Source organism: Malaclemys terrapin, chromosome 1 (assembly GCF_027887155.1).
Source record: "Malaclemys terrapin pileata isolate rMalTer1 chromosome 1, rMalTer1.hap1, whole genome shotgun sequence".
NCBI lineage: Eukaryota > Metazoa > Chordata > Testudines > Emydidae > Malaclemys > Malaclemys terrapin.
Window position 1 is genome coordinate 295,222,621 of NC_071505.1, and position 18,991 is coordinate 295,241,611.

At 45.1% G+C, this 18,991-nt stretch overlaps 1 pseudogene; it reads right to left on the reverse strand.

Moving 5' to 3' along the window:
* Window positions 1–679: 679 nt before the first annotated feature.
* On the reverse strand, window positions 680–1,720 carry LOC128840000 (tigger transposable element-derived protein 1-like; annotated as a pseudogene).
* Window positions 1,721–18,991: the final 17,271 nt, after the last annotated feature.

Sequence of the window (18,991 nt, forward strand, 5' to 3'; positions counted from 1 at the left end):
GGCGAATGTGCTCCTAAGATATGTGACAGACCCAGACCAGTGGGGTACAGGAGTCTGGTAGAGGGCAAATATACTGGTCACTGGATGAGTAGTTTTCTGTTCCCTGAGTGACCAGAGAAGGGGCTGCACTAGAGTAATCAGGAACCTGCTAGAACCAGTTGAGGCAGGCAGGATAATTAGGACACCTGGAGCCAATTAAGAAGCTGCTAGAATCAATTAAGGCAGACTAATCAGGGCACCTGGGTTTTAAAAGGAGCTCACTTCAGTTTGTGGTGTGAGTGTGAGGAGCTGGGAGCAAGAGGTGCAAGGAGCTGAGAGTGAGTGGGCTGCTGCTGGAGGACTGAGGAGCACAAGTGTTATCAGACACCAGGAGGAAGGTCCTGTGGTGAGAATAAGGAAGGTGCTTGGAGGAGGCCATGGGGAAATAGCCCAGAGAGTTGTAGCTGTCATGCAGCTGTTACAGGAGGCACTATAGACAGCTGCAGTCCACAGGGCCCTGGGCTAGAACCTGGAGTAGAGGGTGGGCCCGGGTTCCCCCCAAACTTCCCAATTGACCTGGACTGTGGGTTCTTCTAGAGGGGAAGGTCTCTGGGCTGTTCCCCAACCCACATGGTGAATCTCTGAGGCAAGAAAATCCGCCAATAAGTGCAGGACCCACCAAGATAGAGGAGGAACTTTGTCACAGATAATAGGCTTTGAAGGATGCAATTATCCCCTGGTCTATGGGTTGCAATAATGAGGTGGTATTGGGGGGCAGAAACACCACTTTGATGTCAGGATGCATGTAATCAAGGATGGTTGGATGACCAGGAACATTGTTGAAGATTGACTGTTTTTGCTGCAATAATCCCTGACACTTGGCACAAAATGATGATTAAACCAATCCTCAAGAATGTTCTTATCGACTCCCGCTTTAAGATTGGATTTCCATATCACTGGGAGAAATGACTTGGAATATCCCTTGAAAGCCCTGTGGTTTTCCAAATGGTACACAAGCAAAGGTTTAAGTTTAAAGTCTCCTGCAGCATTTGCACAGAGCAAAAAATGAGCCTATCTTTAGTAGCTTTATACTCTGGCATGGATTTCTCCTCTTTGGCAATGTAGGTTCTCAATGGCATTTTTTTCCAAAAGAGCGCAGTTTTGTCAACGTTAAAAACTTGCTGAGCACAATACCCATCCTCTTCAATGATTTCAGTCAATGTCTCAGGAAAAGCACGAGCTGCCTCCTCATGAGCACTGGCAGCTTCACCTGAGACCTTGATGTTATGCAAATTGGCCCTGACTTTGAAATGCATAAACCACCCCCTACTTGCATTAAAAGGCTCAGCATTAGAATTCTCCCCCTGTTCTTTCTTTAGATCACCATAAAGATGCCTAGTCTTTTCCTGAATTATGCCTAAACTCACAGGAGCATGGCGTTGATTTTGATTCTCCAGCCAAATGGTTAACAGGTTCTCAACCTGAGCAAAAAGTCCAACACACTGCTTAGTTATCTCAGGTGATTGCATAGGAGCCAAGCCCTTGACATGTTCCTTAATCCTTATCTTGTCATTCATGATAGTCGTAATAGTTTGGGGATATCCAAAGCTCTACTGATTTCAGTTGGCGTCTCACCTTTTTCAGACCTCTTAATTATTTCCATTTTTGTTTTCATAGTAATTGTTCTGTCTTTCTTAGAAGAAGAAACATCACTTGCACCAGATTTATGCTTTTCTTCCATTATTATGGGCAAAGAAACACTACATTTTAAGAAAAAGTTTGGAAACACAAAGATTCACCATAAATATGGCATCAGAACAGCAACTGAACATCTTGAATCAGGAGATGGGAGGTGCAGAACATCGATGTGCACATATGAACTTGTTTGCTGGTGTGGCATTGCATCGGGTCGAGCATCGTAAAGTCAAAACCAACATCGGAAAGTCGAAACAGGATTTCAATTTATAAACGTAAGTGCTGTTCATCATAACTCGCATGTCATAAAGTTGATGACTGCCTGTATTCTGATCAACCCATGTATAACAGTGGTATTTATACATTTATATCAGTGATACTCGGACTGAGCCTCTTGAGAGGCAGGTGGCTCTTTAATGTGTCCCTTGTGGGTCTTTGCAGCACATGATATCAAAACACTGTTATTTTAATTATTAACCAATCAGAATGCTTTAACTATGTTATTAACCAATTGTAGTTGATATTATAATATTTGGTCAGTCATTTTGCTGTGAGAATAATAAAAACTAAATATTTCCCATCACATTGTTTAAATATGAATATAAATAGTAAATAAAATCACACTACTGTGGCTCTTGGAGAATGTTGATCTCTAATTTGGCTCCTGAACCACTGAAGTCTGAGTATCATTAGTATAGATCAATAGCCTTATGTAATAGCAAAGCGCAAGTGGTCCAGGTTAATTGAGCAATAACTTTTGTAGCATTGTTTGGAGTGCATGGTGTTGCTGTTATGTGGCTTTAGAGGAAGTGTGTAGAATTGCAGTTCCTTAACAATTTCTCCACCAGCAGGTTCCCAGCGCTCACTTTCCCTCCACATGAGGCCCCTGGCATTCCCACCACTTCTTTGTACATACAAAAGTAAATTATTTCTTTGTTACTTCTGCTTCCAGCCATTTTGATTTAGCTACCAAGGAGCAACAGAGGCAAGGAGATATTACTTGTAATCCGTTTCTTAATGTATTAGGCTTAGACGTGCGTGTTTTGTTTTATTTTGCTTTGTGACTTACTTTGTTCTGGCTGTTATTACTTGAAACCACCTAAATCCTACTTTTTATACTTAATAAAATCACTTTTGTTTATTAATAAACCCAGAGTAAGTGATTAATACCTGGGGGAGAAAACTGCTGTTAATATCTCTCTATCAGTGATATAGAGGGCGAACAATTTACGAATTTACCCTGTATAAGCTTTATACAGAGTAAAACGGATTTATTTGGGGTTTGGATCACATTGGGAGCTGGGTGTCTGGGTGCTGGAGACAGGTAACCTGCTGAGCTGTTTTTAGTTAAAGTCTGCAGCTTTAGGGGTGTGGCCCAGACCCTGGGTCTGTGTTGCAGCAGACTAGTGTGTCTGGCTCAACAAGACAGGGTTCTGGAGTCCCAAGCTGGCAGGGAAAATGGGCTCAGAGGTAACTTCAGCACATCAGGTGACAGTCCCAAGGGGATCTCCGTGACCGAGACCATCACAGTCACCATCAACAACTCAGTTATCCTTCCTATTTCCCAGGCCTACACTCTTGTAATCTTGATTCTTCTCTCTCCTTCCCCATCCCCCAGCTGTATCCAGACTCTCTCTGAGTCCTGTCATTTCTTCTTTAATGTAATCAAAAACTGCCCCTTGATCATAATCTCCAATCTTTGTCCACACCTTGTTAATTTTACACCCTCACTATTGCAAACTCTGTTAGTGGATGGATAGTGGGGATGCTGCTTGTGTGTTTTGATAACAGAAGATGATTTGTCCGTACTTTCTGTCTGATTCAAAATACCTGTTTGTGTGTTATTCCATTATTAAGTGACTGCTCAATGAACATAATTTAAGATGCAGTACTGTACTATATATTAATTATATTTTAACCCCTTTTGATCTGAGCTGCTAGTCTTGAACAGAATTTTTGCATGGTATCTTGGATTTCTTTTTGGCACTAATAAGAGTGCTCTATGTTCTGTTTGCATCTTATTTATTTATTACAGTATATTAATACATTTCACGCCACCTCCTAAGACTGAATAGCCTCCTTCCTCCTACACTGCACACAAGATGCCTCCTCTGCTTTAAATCCCTTCTCCAATTTCACGACTTCTGGCTGGCTTTCCACTGCTAATCACCACTTGGATACTGCTACAGCTGCCTGTGATAAGAGAACTTTCTTTAATTACAAGACTATTCAATAAAAAATTCCTTGGTAGTACACTTTTCCATCTCCTTTTGAGTTCTTCTCCTTGTATTCTCAACCCACTCCTTCTCCATTCCCTTCTTCTGCTTTGTAGTCATGTCTTGCTTGAGTGCTGTCTGTTTAAATGCCTGAGCCTACACCTATCAAAAGCAATGGAAGTTTAGCTGTTAAATTCAACTGTAGCAGGACCAAATCTGGACTGGGAGATGTGCCAATCAGTCCCAACTCCTATTGTCTTCAGTGAGACTAGTCTGAGTTCAGGCTTTAAGAGCAGACCCTTAAATTTAAGCTCTTAGAAGCCCAAGGATCACAGTCTTTGTCTGTAAAGCTCCATGTGCACCGATGGTGCTATACAATAGAGGAGCTGGTAGTTAATCCTGTATTTAGATAGCTTAATACTTCCCATTGTAAAAATCCACCTGTTTTTGAAGATCTCTAATGGTTGTTACTGTACTTCACACCCTGATGTTTGGGATATCTTGGTGGTAACAGATATAGAACACAGATCCCCCTGCTCAAAAATAAAATAAAAATAAAAAAGCCCCTACTAATTAAGTAAAAATGGACTCTCCATTAGATTTTTGCAATATAGGACCTATGACACAAAGTCGAACATTTCTGGTTCCATCCAGTAAAGGACAGTGGACCTATTCATTACAACACATTTCTCTATGTCTGTAATTGAGAATAAAGATCACTGAGCTCTACAAAGGTGGGGGAAGGGGCGGGAAACATTGCACAGACACAGTTCAGGCAAATCTTTGTTCTGACCTGAAGGGGGCTGGGAAATCTGACAACTAGTATTTTTTCAATTTTGTGCTGTGGGCATTTTACACACGCAATACTATATCAGCATTTTTCTGACACATGCAGACTAGACCTTTCATTTTAGTAAACTGCATTTGTGAACCTAGAGCACCTTTTCTTTTTCATTGGTGTGTGTGATGGTTGTGTTGATGTTTTGTTTATCATTGTGTTGTAAATATCACCTTGGCTAGTGTTCTTTTAAAATAAAACTTGAGAACATGCAGAACAGTTTATTTGCCACGGAAGATGGCACTTTTAGTGAAAAAGCCATTTAATTTCATACGCTATTTTACTTTCCCTTTCAACGGAAATGGGAATTATGTAAAACAGATCTTTTTTTTTTCCCCTTCTCTCAGGCTCTTTTAAGACTTATGCCGCTTGTATAAATTATATCTCACATATAACAGGTTTGATTATATTATTTAATCTGCAGCACAGAAGATAATTGTATATTGTATTTTTCAGCATCTCTTTTTTCACCTTTTATATTTTTTCTTGAAATAAACTGCATGCTTTTTTGAGGTTGGCTCTGATGTCTTCATCACTAGCTGCTGGATCCATACATTTTATAACAGAAAAATATAGGCAAATTGGGAACAAACCTATAATTATAACTCAGGATTGACTTTGTTAATTTATTATAAAGTTACCAGTCCTGAGCCACTTGGTATATAGTAATAATAGCTTTATAATTCACAATTACCCCTCATTTATGTAAACACTAATGATAGAGACATAGGACATTTCATAGAGATTAATGACAAGCTGGAGAGCTCATAACCTGAGGTAAAGCCAAGGTCCATTAACCCCAGCTAGTCATAAATTCCCCAGCACATGCCTTGGGCAGAGGTAATTATTGCTACTAGAAACTGAAATATATGGAAGAAAACGTAAGGCACTTCTTTTTTCCTGTCTCACAATTTCTCTGATATGCATATTCTAGTTGCACAGGAAGTACTGAGCATTGCCAGGGAATTAATACCTCTTATATTATCAAGTTCCATTTTTCTATTCTGACTAATCCATTTATCTTACTTTACAGATAGCAAGATGCAGCCACCTGTAAAATAATTTAGTCTCTAGTTTTACCATATCTTGCTAGTGACAATATAAAGAAGAAAAATGCAACATATGTATAATAAAGATTCCAGAAGTATCAATCTGTATCACTGTATCATTCTGATGCCTAGAATGTCTGAGTCAGTGTGAAGTAATGGAAGCAGCTACAAGCATGATGGAGAGCTCTTTTTGTTCAGAATATCACCAGTTTGAATCATCATTGGTTTCTGTGGTCTGTTACCATCCAATTGCTATTTGGTATAGTGTTGCTACCATGAGTACTCCCACACTGAAAGCTTTAATGGAACTGCTCATGGTAGAAAGCATTGTAATGAGTCTGCTGATCAGCAAACTCACCACTGTTCTCGTTCCTTCTCCCCTTCGGGGGTGGAAAAGCAGAGCTGCAGTGGGAGCTGGAGAGTCATGCGGGGAGCAGACAGCCCAGTGAGGGGGCACGTTGTGACTGGCACACATTGCAGGAGGATACAGGTCTGTGGGGAAAACAGAGACTGACCTGGGGCCTGGCAGATGAAGGCTGAGTAAAGGGGGGTCTGAAAGCAGCTATTGTGGGGGTGGGTGGAGTGGAGGGGGTAGCCAGCAGCAAGCCCAGGCTCTTAAAGGAGCTGGAGCCTGAAGAAGCCTCTTGCAGTAAAAGTGACACGATCACCAAGGGAGCAGCCTGAGAAGTGGTCACTGTGCTCTGACTGGGCATGGGGGCCCAAAGAGAAAGTGCTGCTGTTTTTGTAAAAGGCAAATGCATTCGAACACGGACTTGAGCTGGGGACTGTAATCCTACCTGCTGTCTACAGGCGGGATAGCCAGCTAGGAGGAGTTGGGTGAAAATCATGGCAGCAACAGGAGGGCCACAATACAGAGGGGCCCCAACAAGACACACCACAGACTGAGTCTGACCAGGAAACCTGCAAGTTACCTACTTGCCTGTAATAGAGGAATGCACTGGAAAGTGCACACTAGGCATGAGGAGCCCTGACCCTCTACTGGACTGTCCCTATTGGAATGGAAGGCTAAACTATATTTTATTATGTTCACCCACTAGGTGGCACTGTGCATAAAATACAGTATCATATTTAGAGGATCCTCAGCCATGCCTGGCAGAACATTAAAGGGTCTTATGATGAACACATCGGGTGTGTATATAACCAAGCTCGGTCGCCAGTCAATACTTGGTACAGACAAACATGACAATTCCCAGGTTAGGAATTGCTGAGTTTTAACTTGAAATATAACTCCATAAGCTATGGCACCTAGTGTATTTGTAGCCTTTCCTTGCCTGCCAGCCCTACTAATATATCCTTTCACTTTAGCCTTTTGGGAGATTATTGGGACCTACTAGGCTAGAGTCTATAGTACAGTTTAGCTGCTAAAGCATCTTCGCTGTTTGTCTTGGAGTCATGGTACAAGCATTGCCAACCCCAGCATTCAAAAATCATGATTGATTTTTTAAAAATAATAAATTTTGGACTCTTTGTATTTGCTTTCTGGGTTTTGAGCCATCAGGGAGCACTCAGGTCATGTTCTTCTGTGTAAGCAGGGGGGCTAGAAATGGACATTATTTTTTAATGAAAGCTGAGGTTCTCGGGTAATTTTATTACTCTTAGCAACTGGGGCTTTAAGAAGAACACCAACTATTGAGAGATTCATGATACAGGAGCAAGGGCTGGAAATGCTGGTGGCCCACCTGGCAGGCTACCTAGGGTTACCATTCGTCCGGATTTACCCGGACATGTCCTCCTTTTTGTACTAAAAATAGCGTCCGGGGGGAATTTGTAAAGCACTCACAATGTCTGGGATTTCCCCCCTCCCCCGGCAGAGCAGACCGAGCGGCTGGGAGGGCTGCAGGAAAGTCCCGGGCTGGACTCTGGAGCAGCTGTAGAGGAGCCGGATCCGCCCTGCATTCTGAGCAAGTGTATCAGCACAAAGTGCAGCCCTCCCCTTTTGCAACTGGGAGCGGTTTCTGCCATGCAGCGTAGCAAAACGGGAGCGAGAGCACTTTGTGCTGATACAAGGGCAGCTCTCCCCTGCAGCCCGGTCCGGGCCAGGGACCGGGTTTTGTTGTGCTGGGGAGCTCAGCCACGTGTCTGGCTCGCACAGAGCCCAACACCCTGTTCTGAGCAGCAGGGTAAGGGGGCCAGGGGGCAGGAAGGTTCTGGAGGTGGCAGTCAAGAAACGGGGGGGGGCTTTTTGGAGGGAGTGGAGAAAGTTTTGGGCAGTCAGGGTACAGGTAGGGGGTAGGGTCCTGGGGGGCAGTTGGGGGGGTCTTAGGAGGGGGCAGTTAGGGGACAAGGAACAGGGAGTCTTAGGTAGGGGGTGGGGTTCTGGAGGGCAGTTAGGAGCAGGGGTCCCAGGAGGGGGCAGTCAGGGGACAAGGAGCGGGGTGGGGGGCTGAGAGTTCTGGGGGGGAGCTGTCAGGGGGCAGGAGTGGGGAGAGGGATCAGAGCAGTCAGGGGACAGGGAGCAGAGGGGTTTAAATGGGTTGGGAGTTCTGGGGGGGGCTGTCAGGGGGCAGGAGTGCGGAGAGGGATCGGAGCAGTCGGGACAGGGAGCAGAGGGGTTTAGATGGGTTGGGAGTTCGGGGGGGGGGCTGTCAGGGGGTGGGGAGTGGTTGGATGGGGCGTGGGAGTCCCAGGGGTCTGTCTGGGGGTGGGGGTGTGGATAAGGGTTGGGGCAGTCAGGGGACAAGAGGCAGGGAGGCTTAGATAGGGAGTGGAGTCCTGGGGGGCAGTTAGGGGCAGGGGTCCCAGGAGGGGGCAGTCAGGGGACAAGGAACGGGGGGAGGGTTGGGGGTTCTGGGGGGGCGGGAAGTGGGAGGGGCAGGGGCGGGGCTAGGGTGGGGCTCCTCCCGTCCTCTTTTTTGCTTGCTGAAATATGGTAACCCTAGTACCAAGCACCGTAAGAGATCTGGAGTACAAGAGCACTGAGCAGCCACATTAATAACAGCACTGCATCATGCTTGCAGGACCTGGCACTTCCTGGGCAAAGGGAATGCAGTAGATTTAATTTACTTTGATTTTGGAGAAATTATTTCATATTGTGTGTCTCTGAAAATCATACTTGGAAACTTAATGACAATTGAAATGAAAATGAGCACTGTCAGATGGACTGAAAACTTGCCGAAGGACCATAAACAAGGGGTAATAAAACATGACAATATATCAAATTAGGGGAAGGTGTCTAGCAGGATTGGTGTTAAGTCCAGTTTTTTTTTATCATCAGCATTAATGATCTGGAAGACTGAATAACCAGCATGTTAATTAAATTAAAGGATGATACTAAATTGGGAGGCATGAACACCACCAAGGACAGAGACATAATGACAGTGGACAAGCAATTACATAAGAGTTTGCGAGGCGCTATCACAGTGAAAAACAGCAATGTGATTTTGTTTTTTTGGGCTGTGCATACAGAGGTATCACGTCACAGAGTAAGGAGGCTATCATTGTCTATGTGGGTCTCATGAGACTGTACCTAGAATGCTGGTTCAGTTCTGGGCACTTTACTAACAGAAAGATCTAGCATCTAGACAACTGAGGAAGTTCAGAGAACAGTAACAAAAATAATTAAGAGACCAGAGGGATTGACTTGTGAGGAAAAATTAAAAGAACTAAATATGTACAGTGCGGGTAAGCAATGATGAAGTGGGCGGGGGGAGAGACATGAATAGCCCAAGGCTGGAGAGGTTTTGTCTGGCATGTAAGTGGGTGTAAGTGGAATGATGGTATCCCATATCATACCTCAAGCGCATATCCAGTTAAGAAAAGGAAAATTTAGGCTCAATGGCAGGAAATCTCTGTCAGCTCCCGTTTCTATGAGTTTATGATCTAGATTAGTTAGAAATAGGGACAAGAAGTAACAAAAATGAGAGTCAAGGTCAGACACTTGCAAGCTGATTTGTCTGAGGTAAAATAAACCGGCACAAATATATGTAATGGGGTAACAGTGGGCAGATGATGGTATGGGATGGTGTGGGGGAACAAGGCAATTCTGGGCTGGGTCTCCAGAGGAGGGAGATTCTGATGAGACTGCATTTAGAATCTTTGTTAAAGATTCCACACCTCTGTTTCCTCAGCTGCCCTGGTAATAGGCATGGTGTAAGCACCTAGACGGATAAATAAAGATAGCCAAGAAAGCTCCCATTCCAGTTCCCAGCGCCTCCAAACAGACCAGGAAAATCAGTGAAGGTGAAATCCTGTCTCTCTGAGGTCAATAGGAAATTTGCAATTGAATTCAGTGGAGTCAGGATTTCACCCCAAGAATAAGAGCAAGGAATCTCAGTGCTGGAAGGGAGATATGGTCTACGGACACATTGATGACAGCATGAATATGAGGGAGGGAGGGACACAAAGGGACAGTTGCATGTGCAGCTTGGGCAGAGTGAAGGGCACAATGGGACAGTAGTAACATGCAAAGTGGACCATGCCAGGTCAGGTGTTGATGCTTTTAGGTCATTTATTTGTGTTTCTTGATTTTAAAAACAGGCAGATTGTAAATAAAAACCTCTTTGGGAAGAAGAAGTATAAGAAAATTCAACCCGTTTTTTGCTGGGAATGTGTGATTAGCTGCCTTTTCTGGAAGCCTTGTTTTCTTGTACCTGATTGTCATGTCACAGCTGTCACTGTATCCCCAGATTGAAGTCTCAGTCCATTTAATTGTTAGTAAGTGTTTAATACTCCCTTACTGATTTGCGGGCTCGCATATCTAGGTTGCCAAGTCCTCTCTAGGTCTGTGTCTGACAGTTATTGTCAGTGAGAAAAAGTCACTCCTCCTCCCTGCTCAGTGTCTCTTCTTCCCCTGCTCCCCCCCCCCCAAACTCCTTGCTCAGTCTGAGTAGCTGTGGGTGAGGAAGAAGTTTATTTCTCCCCTCCCCCCCATCTTGCACCCCTCAGAAATGAGGGGAGAGTGAACGGTTGAGCAGCAGCTGGAGGGATGGGGTGGGGTTAGGAAGGCTGAGGAAGTGAAGGGTCATTAGGAAGCTGGAGGGCGCCTGGGGCAGCGTGACGGAGGGATGGTGAAGTGAATGTTGGGGGCAATGGTTATGTAATTGAAAGAGGAGGGGGAAGTGTGTGGAAATGCTTAAAGCCATGGAGAGCAGCAGGTACTGTGCTCCCTCTCAACTCCCCTTGCTTTAACTCCTGCCTGGGGTTGTTATGAGAGTCTGGAGCCGTTCTCCCCCATTCTGCCCCTGTCCTCCTTAGCCACCTGTCCTCTTTGAGCCCCAGCTGCTCTATTCTGTCCCCCCTGGTGTTCTCCACCCTTCACCCCGCCCCCTTTCTCTCTCCACCTCCTGGTTCCCTCATATCCCTTGCCAGCAGGGCACTGGAGTAGCCAGCTGCACCAGCTGCCTCTCCTTTCCGGCTGCACCAGTGCTGGCTTGGATCCAGCTGGAGGAACAGCGCAGAGGAAGAAACTGAGGTCACTTGGCTGCTTGCAAGGTGAACAGAAATTAATAGGAGACTGCTTGGTTGTCCATAACACTTGTGTAATAGGTTTCAGAGTAGCAGCCCTGTTAGTCTGTATCCGCAAAAAGAACAGGAGTACTTGTGGCACCTTAGAGACTAACAAATTTATTAAAGCATAAGCTTTCGTGGACTACAGCCCACTTCTTTGGATGCATATACTTGTGTGATATCTCTCCAACGCCCTCTACTGGTTAGGATTAGAACTGCTCAATGTCAAGGGCTCTGTACAGATAACAGCTAATGGAGATTTTTCTTTGGCCTAATTTTTGAGGGGTCTTTGCTTTTGGATTAGAAAGTTCATTATGAGTCCTATGCCACCTCTGCTGCTCCTATGAAGTTCTGAGTGGCTATGATGCATATTGGAGCTTTGTGAATCAGTCATAGGCAACAATTCATTTGACAAATTTAGCTTATTGTTTTCTGTTTGTGGAATATACACAAGGAGCTCGCAGTTTCTTTTAATGTAATCATTAACATTTAATTAACTGTCTTTGTGGGGTGTCTTTCCCCTCCCCATGGATTAAGCCAACAGTTCTCTGCACGTATTTGATATTCTATTGGAAATTTGGACTGTGTTGATCGGTTGTTTGATATTATTTCTAGCTCTTATAATCAGAAACATAGCCTGAAGATGATACTGGGGTTTTGATTCTCTCAGACAACAAGATCAGTGAATTTTAGAAGACTTTAAACCTTTTCCTTTCTGGGCCAAATAGGCCTTGCCCATGGCTTGATTTCTACAAAAATCAGGGTTTTGTAAGATGTCTTAGTTTATTGCTGAATTGAAATTGAAACTTTTCTCTGTCCTATTCACACACAATAAGTGTGTGTAGCAGAAAAGGAAATGGTTAGATGCGTGTCTGGCTCATTTAATTACCTTTTTATCACGGCTCTGGCAAAGGGTTCTGGGACCCTTGTTTCCGTGCAGTGTTGAGCAATGTTCCATACCATTAGCACTTCTGGTGCTAATATTCAAGCACTCAACATTAAAATTCACTTTCCTTGGTCACTAGTGTGAGTAAAACTTGGTCACTCAAATGTTTCCAGGAAGGAAAAACACACAGCTAAAGTTTCAAATTTGAGCTAACAAATATGCGGGGAAACATTTTGCTCGTGTGCACTGCAGAGAAAATTTTGACTACAAAGTGACCATTGATTTATTACAATAAAAAAAAATGTGTGCAGTTTGCCAAATTACGAATCATAGGACTGGAAGGGACCTTGAGAGGTCGTCTACTTCAGTTTCCTGCACTCAAGGCAGGACTAAGCATTATCTAGACCATCCCTGACAGGGGGTTGTCTAACCTGCTCTTAAAAATCTCCAGTGACAGAGATTCCACAACCTCCCTAGGCAATTTATTCCAGTGCTTAACCACCCTGACAGCTAGCAAACTTTTCCAGATGTCCAACCTAAACTGCCCTTGTTGCAATTTACGCCGACTGCTTCTTGTCTTGCAGTTCTGGACACAAGTGATACAAATTAGCTACATTTTAAACAAATTGAACAAATATATTTTCAGTCTTGTAAAGCAGACAAAATTGCTCATTACCTGGAAATGTTCCAGAAAATAATGAACCGGATGGGGGAAATGATGGGACATGGATTGTCACGACAGGATTAACATTTTGCCTCTCGGTTTTATGCCCACTCTACCCACTGTTGTTATACCAGTGTAACTATGTCAGTTAGGAGTGTGACTTTTTAACCAAGATAATTAAGTTATACAGCCCTTAGCGTGGACACAGTGATACAGGCATAAGGCACCTTTATATCTGTATAACTGTATCCCACACTACTGGGTTTGCACTGGTTTAACTATACTATGTAGACAAGGCCTTAAATGGAAAATGGATCTGGGAAGGTGAGGTCTGAGGCCCAAGATGGCATAGAGGTTCAATTTCTTTTAACTCCGAAGAATTTCTTCTCCGGCTCATCGATGAGATCATTAAGGAAGGCACTGGAAAGTTCAAAAAGCAGCTGCCTGTGTGATATGTAGGCTGTAGACAAACCTGTTCCTTTTGATCTCGGCCCTTTTAAACATGGGGTTCATTAAAATGAGATAAAGTCAAGCACTGAGAATCAATGTGCTTTAACTCTCCTCTTTTATTTTTACATCACAAGAAGAATAGCTAACAGGAGCGATGAAGTGACAGGAGCCTGTGGAAAGGGTGCTGTGACCAGATGGCAAATGCCGTACAGTAAATTATCACTCACAACACTGCAAGACTTTGAAGATGTTTCTTTTGGTTTTGGAGAAAAAATCAAATACCCTGAGAATGTTCTGTAATCAGTGACAGGAGGAGCTCACAAGAGACTAGTTCACAGAGACACTTTTTTTTTTTAAACTCAGACTCTTTTTAAAAATTCTGGAGCATAATTTCTACACCCAGATCCTAAACTTTCTCCTGCAAAAACTTAATGCACACATGTATATGCGTGCTCAAGCAAATCCTTCATTTGCCTGTGCAGATACCTGTGTGTGAGTACAATTAACTGATTTCTACCCACAAATACAGATTTGAGCACAATATATACATACCTCACTTTAAAAAAGTATAGTAATGGGCAAGATGATATACACATAGTATAAGGAGTTTCTTTCTTAACTCTTTCACTGCCTTGGAGCCAAAATTCCCACTGATGTCAATAGGACCAATATATTGGCTGCTAGGCTATATATCACTTAATAATTGTTATGCGCGGCAATTGTACAACCCTTCTGGTGTTATGCTGTCATAAAACTGCTAAACCCAGGCAGCAGAGTAACATATTTCATGTAGGTTCCTTCCAGAATTGCTTGTAAAGGTTAAAACAGGAGACTAATGAACCAGGTTGATGCCCAAAAGGATTTAGGTAGTCAGAATTATACTCTGAGTTATAGTATAGTGCAACAATAGCCAGTAGCAATCCTATTCCAGTGAGTGGAAAATAATAAAATTGTAGTTAAATATATGGAACTCACCGTAAGAAATAAAATGAATTCAGTATCGTACTTACTTTGCATTGCTATAGCTCCTTCCAGCTGAGGATCTCAGTACTTTCCAGACATTAATGAGTTCATCCTAACAATTTCCATGTGAGGTAAGGAATTATTATCCCCATTTTACAGACTGGGAAACTGAGGTGCAGATGCTGAGATCTATTAAGGGACTCAAGTGTTGCAATGACAACATGTAAGTGGAGGAACTCTTATCTTCACCTGGTTTGCAGATCTCACTGGGGCTTAGGTAGGAGAGAACCATCTAGCCATTTACAGTTAGGCATTGTGCCCATGCCCAGAGGCAGAAGCCTAGGCACATGGGGAACTTTTACAGCCAAAATGTAGGCGTTGATGAGTTTAGATCCCTATAGATAGGGTTACCAGACGTCCCGTTTTCAAAGGGACAGTCTCGTATTTAAGCCCTCCTGCTGGTGTCCCGACTTTTTCTTAAAAATAGGCAAATTGTCCCATATTTTCTGTCTTCCCCCTCCTCAATACTGGCAGGTCCTGCTGCTGGCCAGATCCCTGCTCGCCAGCCACTCACCTATCAGTGGTGAGTGGGGGGGGTCCAGTGGCCAATGATGGGGGTGGGTGTGAAAGGCTGGTGGCGGAGCGAAGATGCAGCATGTGGAGCCGATCACTCCCCATGCTGGTCCATCAGCGCAGCCCCCGCTGTGTGCCAGCTCTCGGCCAGCGGGGCCCTGCTTCGTTTCCCATTTTCGGCCAGCGCTGGCTACGCAGTGCAATGATTGGTAAGTGCGGACAGGCACCAGGTAGGGGCCAGTTACATGTCACCTCTGTTCCCCACCCATTAGACCTTCACGTGCTCCCCCTCTCACTGTCCTCTCCCTACTTTGCCCCTTTGTCCCCGCCCCCTCAGCCCTGCTGCTCCTCCATATGCCCACTGGTGGGGCGCGTCCCGCTCCCAGCACTGTGCAGAGAACCAACCCCTGGTTGGAGCGCTCAGCTCACCAACAGCCTGGCTGAGAGGCTCCTTCCTTCCCCCACTGCCTCTGGCTGGGCCGGTGCCCTGGAAAAGCCCAAGACCTTCTGGCCTGGGGCACTGGCCAGGAGGAGACGAACCCTGCACAGCACTGGCACGAGGAAGCCTCTCCACCCCTCAGCTAAGCTCTGGAGTGGTTGGGAGGGGGAAGCAATTTCCAGCCTGTTCATGCCCTGCACCTGCAGGCTCCACAGCAGCCCCCGGGCAGGGGCGTAGCACCCTCTTTGCCCTCCCCTCCCTGGGTCCGGCACCCAGGGAGAGCGGGGCTGCTCCGTCCCCTAGGCACTCCCCCTGCTGAGCCACCTCTCTGGTTGGGTTTGCTGAAGCTCCTGCAGTCAGGTTCACTGGCCCTGGTGCACAATACATCCTTAGGGCTTAACCCCTTCCTGCCAGCACTGGCTTGTTTTTCTCCCACTCCCAGAGTGAGGCATGGATGCTTGTAGAGCAAAGTCAACCCCCAGACATCTAGTCCAATGTCTGAAAATTCCCAGTAGCCACCAGCTCTTAGCCTCCATCATGTTTGATGAAACACAGTTTATAACAATCTGACTGTGGATTTGTCACCAAATTTTTGACGCCAAAATAAATGACTATTTCATTCCACTTGCAACATTCTAGACTCCAGCTCTTTGCAGCTGATTTCCTCGCTTTCATCTCACCTTAAAGTTTAAAACTAATCAGATTGTTGTTTTTCAATTACAAAAGGGAAAATGTGTTTTGAATTAAGAATTTTTCTGGTTTGGCTCTATTGACTGCATGTTTATGGCTAAGATTTCAATCTTTAAAATAGTTTCTCATAATGAAATTGGGATAATAATTCCATAATGGCTGGGAGGATCGCAGCCACTACTCACAGGAAGAAACGTAGGATAGTGGTGATTGATGACTCTCTTCTGAGGGGGACGGAGGCACCCATCGGTCACCCTGACATGGCATCCCGGGAGGTATGCTGCCTGCCAGGGGCACGTATCCCAGATGTTATGAAGGGATTGTCGAGGATCATCCAGCCCTCTGACTACTACCCCTTGATAGTCATCCATGTGGGCACTAATGATACTGCAAGGTATGACCCTCAGGAGATCAGAAGTGACTCCAGGGCTTTGGGAGTAAGGGTGAGGGAGTTGGGAGCACAGGTGGTGTTCTCTTTGATCCTTACAGTCAGGGGTAAGGGCCCAGGCAGAGACAGATACATCTACATCCTGGAGGTGAATGCCTGGCTGTGAGGATGGTGTCACCAGGAGGGCTTTGGCTTCCTTGACCATGGGATGCTGTTCCAGGAAAAAGGACTGCTAAGCAGAGATGAGGCCCACCTATCAAGGAAAGGGAAGAGCATATTTGGATACGGACTGGCTAACCTAGTGAGGAGGGCTTTAAACTAGGTTTGAAGGAGGCAGGTGACCAAAGCCCATAGGTAAGTCAGAAACATGGAGACCTGGGAGAAGGTTCAGAATTTGGGGGCAGCATGGGCTGTTATAGCAGGGATAAAGGTGAGACAACGCAGAACTGGGAGGAGAAACAAATCAGTGTCTCAGATGTATGTATAATAATGCAAGAAGTATGGGAAATAAGCAGGAAGAATGCGAAATGCTAGTAAATAAATACAACTATGACATAGTTGGCATCACAGAGACTTGGTGGGATAATACACATGACTGGAATATTGGTATAGAAGGGTACAGCTTGCTCAGGAAGGACAGGCAGGGGAAAAGGGAGGAGGTGTTGCCTTATATATTAAAAATGTATACACTTGGACTGAGGCTGAGACGGAAATAGGAGACAAACTTGTTGAAAGTTTCCAGGTAAGGATAAAAGGGGTAAAAAACAAGGGTGATATCATGGTAGGGGTCTACTACAGACCGTCTAAGCAGGAAGAAGTGGTGGACTAGGCTTTTTTTAAACTACTAACAAAATCATCCAAAGCGCAGGACTTGGTGGTGATGGGGGACTTCAACTACTCAGACATCGGTTGCAAAAATAACACAGCAGGAAACAGATTATCCAACAAGTTCTTGGAGACAATTTTTTATTTCAGAAGGTGGAGAAACCTACTAGGGGGAGGCTGTTCTAGATTTGATTTTGACAAATAGGGAGGAACCGGTTGAGAATTTGAAAGTGGAAGGCAGCTTGGGTGAAAGTGATCATGAAATGGTAGAGTTCATGATTCTAAGAAATGGTAGGAGGGAGAACAGCAAAATAAAGACAATGGATTTCAAGAAGGCAGATTTTAGCAAACGCAGGGAGTTGGTAGGTAACATCCCATGGGAAGCAAATCTAAGGAGAAAAACAACTGAAGACAGTTGGCAGTTTTTCAGATACATTATTAAGATGTAGCGGGGCGACGACTCACCCTGCGGTGCCTCCTGCTGGTCGTCCAGGGAATTAGCTTGCCAGCCTCTGGAGTACCCTCTGCAGGCCAGTGTCTCGCCTTGCCACTGGCCCCAGTGTCCCTCCCAGACCTGGTACCCCTTCTCTTGGGGTTCTACCCCCTGCAATACTCCGCAATCTCGCTGGGTCTCCCCTCCCCAGGAAACCCCCAACCCCCACCTCACCTCAGTCTTTGGCTACTGCCAGTCACCATCTAGCCCCCGCTCACTGGGGCGGACTGCAGTGTAATTGCCACTCATCATTGGCAAGGATGGTTTGGACCTACTGCCCCTACCTACCCTTGGGCTGCCCCTCTGCAACCCCAGTACCCTTCTTGGCCTTTAACAAGGCCTGCAGCCTAGGGGGTTTCCAGGCCGGAGCTCCCCAGATCCTCTGGCCTTTCCCCAGCCCTGCTCCACTCTAGGTACCTTGCTCAGCTCCCAGCAGCCAGGCCCATCCCTCTCAACATCTAGAAAGAGACTCCCTCAGCTCCAGCCTAGCAGCCCCTTTATAGGGCCGGCTGCGGCCTTTGAGTCTGCTTCCCCAATCAGCCTTTCCCCAGCCACAGCCCTCTCCAGGGCTGCTTTCACCCTTCCAGGGCTGGAGCGGGGTGATCACCCCACTACATAAGGGAACAAGAGCAAACTATCCCACTGCATAGGAAAGATAGGAAGTATGGCAAGAGACCAACCTGGCTTAACTAGGAGATCTTCAATGATCTAAAACTCAAAAGAGTCCAACACAAGTGGCAACTAGGTCAAATTACAAAGGAATATAAACACATAACACAAGTATGTAGGGACAATATTAGAAAGTGCAAGGCCCAAAACAAGATCAAACTAGCTAGGGACATAAAGGGTAACAAGAAAACATTCTACAAATACATTAGAAGCAAGAGGAAGACCAAGGACAGAGTAGGCCCATTACTCAATGGAGGGGGGAAAGACAATAACAGAAAATGTGGAAATGGAAGAGGTGCTTAATGACTTCTTTGTTTCGGTTTTCAACAAGAAGGTTGGTGGCGATTGGAGGTCTAACATAGTGAATGCCAGTGAAAATGAGGTAGGACCAGAGGATAAAATAGGGAAAGAACAATTTAAAAATTACTTAGACAAATTAGATGTCTTCAAGTCACCAGGACTTGATGAAATGCATCCTAGAATACTCAAGGAGCTGACTGAGGAGATTACTCATAGACTTTAAGGTCAGAAGGGATCATTATGATAATCTAGTCTGACCTCCCGCATGATGCAGGCCACAAAAGCTGACCCACCCCCTTTCCCTTGACTCAGCTGTTGAAGTCCCCAAATCCTGTGATTTAAAGACTTCAAGTCGCAGAGAATCCTCCAGCTAGCGACCCCCACCCCATGCTGCGGAGGAAGGCGAAA